Source organism: Canis lupus, chromosome 12, assembly GCF_003254725.2.
Source record: "Canis lupus dingo isolate Sandy chromosome 12, ASM325472v2, whole genome shotgun sequence".
Lineage (NCBI taxonomy): Eukaryota > Metazoa > Chordata > Mammalia > Carnivora > Canidae > Canis > Canis lupus.
In genome coordinates, this window is record NC_064254.1 from 66,314,620 (window position 1) to 66,321,003 (window position 6,384).

Here is a 6,384-nt window from a genome sequence, read left to right on the forward strand (position 1 = left end):
CTGAAATATTCTTCCACTGACCTTGCCTATTTAACTTGACATCTGTACCATCAGTATGTTCCACTGGGTTTAGTCATCAACTGGCAGGACTACTTCTCAAGGTTCTTCTCTGCTGTTAAAATTTAGTGACTACCAAGGAAATAAAGCTATGATCTGAGAGACAGCCACCTTCTGTAGGCTCTTCCTTTAACACATACAAATTTATAAGATCAGATAGGAAGGGCCCCTCAAAACTTTCCACAGAGGCAGGCACTTTTAATCTCCAAGGGGAGAGAACTTCCACAGGGAATAAAGTGGTGACCAGGCCAAGAGTAACTGGCCACAAGTAGGACAATTATTTATATCAAATTTTGTACCTTAGTCTTTAATATAGGCATGCTTCTTTTTTAACCGAAAATGTCTTTAATTACTTACCAGTTAAATTACCTATCTCCTCACCAGAGCTGCCCTTCCTTTCTTCCTCCAAAGCCCATTCCATTTTAAATTCTAGGAAGGTATGCTGCATTTATTCTCGGTGAGAAAACTGCATATTTCACTACAAGGTACAAGAGAAAATCATACTGAAAAGGACACTACAACTGGTGTAGGATTGGCAGTGGTATGGTTCCAAATATGTGTTAGATAACAGCACTTCATCTAAGAGAAATTTAAAAATTTAAAGCTTCATGAGGTAAGATATGTTCCAATTTAAAACATGAAAAAATAGTACCATCAATAAAAAGGAAATCAACTTCTTAGCGTACCAAAGAGGTTATAGGGCAAATGAAGGAAATTTGCATTTGCTGACATACAAATAGGAATGTTCTACAAAAGGGACATTAATTATTAATGGAAAACTCTGCAAATACAAAATAAAACCCTAATCACTAGTCACATAATTCAAAATTTACATGTAATTAAGGCAAGGCAACAGAATCAAGTCATGGCTTGTCAAATATTTACTTCACGGATATACAGCCATGGATCCCAGGCTGTGATCGTATTCCAATTTATGAAATTGAAAGCTGTAAAAAATGAGAGAGCAAAGCACTTAAAACATTTTAACTGTTTACCTCTATTTCCTCCACTAATGAGCCCCTGTTTCTTGAGGAGAGGGGCTGGGAACATAGTATCTGTATCCCTTCTGCTTAGCACATTTTTGTGCATAAAGCTGGCTTTCAACAAACATTTGTAGAATGTATGTATATCTGAATGATTGAATGAATAACAGACAATCTCTGCAAGACCTGGAAAATATCTTGGCACATCAGAGTAGGAAAAAGTGGTATTAAAAAAGGAAGACAGGGGATCCCTGGGTGGCTCAGTGGTTTAGCGCCTGCCTTTGGCCCAGGGCGCGATCCTGGAGCCCGGAGAATGAGTCCCGCATCAGGCTCCTGGCATGGAGCCTGCTTCTCCCTCCTCCTGTGTCTCTGCCCCCCCCCCTCTCTCACATAAATAAATAAATAGATAAATCTTAGAAACGAAATAAAAAAGGAAGACAGCAAATATTATTTATGTTAATATATTACATAATAGTATATGTTGATATATCCCATATATTGCACTAAATTACATATTAACATATATTTTAATAACATAGAACTGAAAGGAAGTTAACTTACATAAAAATTTTAAAGTTTTCAAGAAGATTGCATCACATGAATCAAATGTCAAAACAAACATAAATACCCTGAGAAGAGGCAGTAAATAAAACTACATGTCTGACTTTGACTTGAAACCTAGGTAACAGCTTTAAGAAAAAATCTAAAATGAAGATTTGTAAATAAAACAGTGTTGGAAAATACAACAAACAAAAACAAGAATAAGGGAAAGGTGATAACTGATTTTTAAAATTGTATATGAAGTAAAATTATTGGCCAACTGGTTATCAGGTATCTGACTTAACTACCTTTTCAATTTACAAAAGGTTTTGTGGCATGTCACAACCTTGCTCTCATCACATGATAGAGACAGCCAGTGGAAGGGAGTAACTTCAAATCTAAATGTGCCCTCAAATAGAGTAATAACCAGCCCAACAGGGAGCTCCTCAAGGACTCACCAACTGTACTATCAGCAGAGGTGGTGTCTGTCTGCAGTAGCACCAGTTATATAGCAATAAACACATTCCAAGCTTAGAAAAGACATATGGAATTTTTTTTTAGTTACTGAAAAAAAAATTTCAATTTATAGTGAGTTATTGATTTACCATTTGGCTAAAGGAAAGAGATAAATATTAAAAGTAGACCTTAAATATATAAAAAGTATTATAAGAGGAATAAAGTTATTTGGAATAGACTTAAAAATTGATGAAATTAGCTTCCTAAGAGAAATAGACAAACAACAAAGCAGTCTCCAACTTTCAAATAACCTATTTATTCAAATGGGCAAGCAGCAGAAGTTCCCTCCCATCAACCAAATCACAAAACCAGACTTACACAATCCTTAACCAATTTCTCTAAGCCTAAGGACAAATGTTCTGTTTTCCAGTTTTACCAAAGGAAAAGCAACTTCCCATGAGAGCTACCTTCTCTTAGTAAGCATGGAGAATTAATAAAATGCTGGTGCCAACAAATAATTACTCACTACTAGCCTCCCTTTCTTTCTATATCTTCTTTCTAGTCCCTGGAACCCAGTCTGGAATGAGAAGGCAAGAAGAAAAAACAAAAAACAAAAAACAAAACAAAACACCCAGCTTCTACTGCATAGATAGAGGATATGTGTTACTTAAAATACATGTTTCTAAAGTAATATTATTATAAGCAGTAATCTGTTAGGGTAAAATTGTTCAATTAGCATAACTTCAAATAAGAATGGGCTAAATATATTTTTTGTAAGCTGATCCTGAAAGCTAATCACCAAGTATTAATACTGCTTATTCACAAAAATAAAAGCTGAGTCCAAAATAACTGATTTGCAAACTAACTTCTGGAACAAACAGGAAACCTATTAAGACACAGAGGAACTCATTTTGGAGTTAGTTTCACAGTGGTTTAAAAATGCTTTTGAAAAAAAAAAAATGCTTTTGGATCAGTAGCTTCAGAGTTGGTTTTACAAAATAGCATGGTTCCATAAAGTTTCAAAGAAAATTAGAAAGATTTAAAAGTTCTTTATTTACTGAACATTTGAACTGAGTCAGACTATAACGGTGCCAACTTTAGTGATAATGTAACAAATCAGCTGATTATTTTTAACATTAAGGGAGTTGGATAAGCTGCAACATTGTGTATTGAGTAACACTATGTGAATTGACTCTTTGAAAGAAAAAAAAATGTTACCCTTCACGGAATGTTTAAATTGGGTCCCTCTTATCACCTTTTACACTGGACTATTATGTTAAAGATAGGATTCTAAGGTATGAAAAACATTAGAAGAATTGTAAAATTGCAGAGTCTGGTAATCACAGTTACTGGTTTCCTTTTTCTCTGTAACTGAATACAAGATAAAAATGAATCACCAAAGTGACATCAATAGTTTTGAGGAAAGATGTGGAAGAGGAGTTTCAAAAAAAGGCACACAGATAGCTGTAACATCTCAGAATGGAAACTCCACAGACAGGATTTTTGCCTATTGATTTTTGCTTCACCCCCTTGGTCCAGAATAGTGTTTGGGACTTAGCAATTGCTCAGTAAATACTTGTTGAATAAATCAATGAATGAAATGTATCCTCCTGTAAATTTCAGAAATATTTAAGGAAGTTGTAAGATAATTTTTGTTAATATAAAACTAACAGTTTTGCTGTGAGAAAACAGAAAATTATCTATTCCTATAACGATATAATATCTTTATAGACATAGATCAATATTATATCTTTATAGGAATAGATCAATTAATTGGTCACAATTCTACCATTCAGAGAAAGCTACTGTTAATATGGTATACTTACTTCTAGCTTTTTTCTTATATTTTTACATAGCTGAGATTTAAAAAAACTACTTATAATAGTGTATCTAGCCTTCATTGTACATCCTTACCACCAATGGTTATCTTATAGGAAACCTTAACATTATGTATGCTGTTCTGAGAGGAGACAGGATATGTTTCTAATTCTTTCGTTTGTTCATCCACTCATCAGATATTTATTATTGTGTGTTTCAGGAGATTGGGGATAAGGGGTGACTTGGAAGTAATGTTATTTAACATTTATTGAGTACTTCATCCAATGGTAGTTAGGCCCTGTGTTGGGTACTTTACACAACTTATTTCATTTTCTCATTTAATTATCACCGTATCTTATGAGTCAGAATGAAGCCTAGACAGATTTTACAGATAAAGAAATTGAGGCTCAGAGAAAAATCAAAACAAATTACTTAAAATTATATTGCCAGTAAATAATGGCCTGGGAGGGTAACTCAGACAATAAGGCAGAGGGTGATGTATCCCACTTCCCAGCATAATTAATGCTTTGGCTTCCATATTTCTGAGTTCTTATTAATTATGGCAATAATAAATTTCATCTAGAATGTATTTTCTGAAGCAACTGAATTCTATGATCAAGTATACATTATAACAAATTTTTTTTCTATTTTCAGTTTTCTTAAGTTACTTTCACTGAAATAAATTATTTGCCCATGAATCTTATAATGAAGACTTGATTCATCTATCATGTTTTTGTCTGTATCAAATTTGATTAATTATAGACTGTCATTGTGAGTTTTTTGTGGCCATTTATTATTACGAAGTCTAATTTTCTCAAATGTGATGAAAAATTTGCTTTGCATTTCTTTTATTGGCAAAATTACTTTGTACAGTTTTAGTAGTTTTCATCTTTATTTTAGGATTATCTCTTGCCCCACTTTTCCCTTGTCAATTTTTCTATTTTTAATGTTACCAGCAAGATGTTTCTATTCTTTTCCTTAGGGATTTTTTTTTAGGAGTGGGCGTGGAGGGGTGTCCTAAAACTCTCTGCATATAATTCTAAGTTATTCTCAATTTATTTTTTTAATTATTTATATCAATGATGAACCACAAATTCACCTAAATACAGAAATAAAATTAACTCTTAAAGTTTTGTTCCTGGAATAGAATTTAAATTTCAAAAGTATTAAGATTATAAAATAATAATTTGACTAAAAACCCCCCAAATTGAGAGGTAAGAAGGAATAAGGTCATTAATATTCTTAGTTTAATAGAATATAGTCTAAAGTTCAAATATAAACAAGTTGTAAAAGATTTTTTTATATCTGATTTTTATAATCCTTTAAAAATATAATTAAAGAACTCAGAGATCTTCTGTAAAGAAACACTATTTTTGTTCTAAATGAAATTGCTGAATAAAAAGATTTGAAAGAATAATGATCTTACATAAATTTACATGCAGTATATCCTGACCTACATGAAGATTATCCCTTTTAAAAAACTGCTAATGTAGTAGGGGAAAAAAAAATCACTTAAAATTTTTCTTCTATTGCGAATTTGACCTTCTTGCAGATTTGGCAGCAATTTTACTTATAACTGATCTATTTTTGTCTTTTGATTTTTCTTACTGATTTTTAAGAGCTTTTAATACATTAAGAATATTAACTTTTTTATTATGTGATTCAACTTTTGTTTCCAATTTGTGGTTGATATTTTAATTTTATAGTACTTTTGGGTGTATTTAATTTTTACACAATTAAAACTATCTTTTCTGTTAAAAGCTTCTTCTCTTATCTCTATGCTTTAAAGGACCCTCCCTAACTAGAGATCAAATTAGTTTTATTTGTTAGTGTGAGGTAAGTTTAAACTTCATTTTCTTCCCCCAAAGTAGAAGAGCTCTTCCAGCACATTTATGGAACAAACCCCTTTACCCAGTGGGATATGCTTTTGATGCTTTAGGTACCAGTCCTCACTTCTACCACCAATGGTTATGTGGTGCTCCTTCTTCTTCCTTTTCTGCAGAAAGAAACCCCCTTCCTACCTGATCCCTGGGTGAAGATGGAGACAGTAGGATATTCTGGTTCTAGTTTCTCTTTAATTTATTCTTTGCATCCAACTCCCTCTCACTTCCTCTCCAAACCTACTAGATTCTACTCTCATGTTTTCAAGTTGTATGGTATTTTTCAGAAACGTATTTAACTCACATTAAAATGTATTGGGCAGGGGATCCCTGGGTGGCGCAGCGGTTTAGCGCCTGCCTTTGGCCCAGGGCGCGATCCTGGAGACCCGAGATCGAATCCCACGTCAGGCTCCCGGTGCATGGAGCCTGCTTCTCCCTCTGCCTGTGTCTCTGCCTCTCTCTCTCTCTCTCTCTGTAATTATCATAAATAAATAAAAAAAATGTATAAAAAAAAATTTATAAAATGTATTGGGCAGCCCCGGTGGCGCAGCGGTTTAGCGCCGCCTGCAGCCTAGGGCGTGATCCTGGAGACCTGGGATGGAGTCCCACATCGGGCTCCCTGCGTGGAGCCTGCTTCTCCCTCTGCCTGT

At 33.9% G+C, this 6,384-nt stretch overlaps 1 protein-coding gene across 1 annotated transcript in view; it reads right to left on the reverse strand.

The window, feature by feature from the left end:
* The window catches only part of SESN1 (sestrin 1), a 98,872-nt gene that overhangs the window by 62,213 nt on the left and 30,275 nt on the right, over window positions 1–6,384 (reverse strand). The gene's annotated exons all lie outside the window — the stretch shown is intronic.